The sequence below is a fragment of the Tupaia chinensis genome, unplaced genomic scaffold (genome assembly GCF_000334495.1).
Source record: "Tupaia chinensis unplaced genomic scaffold, TupChi_1.0 Scaffold000066_1, whole genome shotgun sequence".
NCBI lineage: Eukaryota > Metazoa > Chordata > Mammalia > Scandentia > Tupaiidae > Tupaia > Tupaia belangeri.
The window spans coordinates 7,457,906-7,458,546 of record NW_006159525.1 but is presented as its reverse complement, the minus strand read 5'-3'; the positions used below and the strand labels follow the sequence as shown (position 1 = coordinate 7,458,546).

The 641-nt window shown below is 65.4% G+C and overlaps 1 protein-coding gene across 14 annotated transcripts in view; it reads right to left on the bottom strand.

The window, feature by feature from the left end:
* Positions 1-641, bottom strand: part of TRIP12 (thyroid hormone receptor interactor 12) — a 219,288-nt gene that overhangs the window by 216,662 nt on the left and 1,985 nt on the right. The window lies entirely within an intron of this gene.

Here is a 641-nt window from a genome sequence, read left to right as displayed (position 1 = left end):
CCGCTCCAACACCCTCCGGGAACTACTTTGCCCTCCGGCTGCGGCTGACAGGCTCGTGCGCGGGGCCGGCCCCGCTGCCTACTCGCGGCCCATCACATCGCTCCTCCCTCCCCCACCACCTGGCGCGACTCCCCCAGCGGCCCGCGATCTCCTCCCGATCCCTTCGAGGGACCAGGAAGGGGACCGTGGGCTCCGCTTGGTATCCCTCCGCCGGGGTCACCCCCTCCCCTCCGTGGTAGCAGGAACTAATTCCCCTTCGGGTCACCGGGACCTGAAGGTGGAAATTTCGCGGATCAGGGTTTCCTGTAGCCCTTGAAAGAAGGGACGACCATCCCAAGCTAGGAACCCCACTGCCAGCTCAAAAGCGGGGTTCAATTTAAACTAGGACTTTGGCCCCTTGACCCCAGTCAGGCCCCGCCCCTTCCTGGTTGTCCTAGCGACCGCGGTGGCGTCCTAAGATGGCGTCGTGGCTGCCGGAGACTCTGTTCGAAATTTTAGGACAAGGCCCCGCGCCGAGCAAAGACTATTACCAGTTAGTGGTCACCCGGTCTCAGGCAAGTGCGAGCCGCGGTTTACCCTGCGTCCTCACCCCCTATCCGGCTCGGCCGGAGCCCGGAACGCAGGCTGCGGCGGGCCGGGCG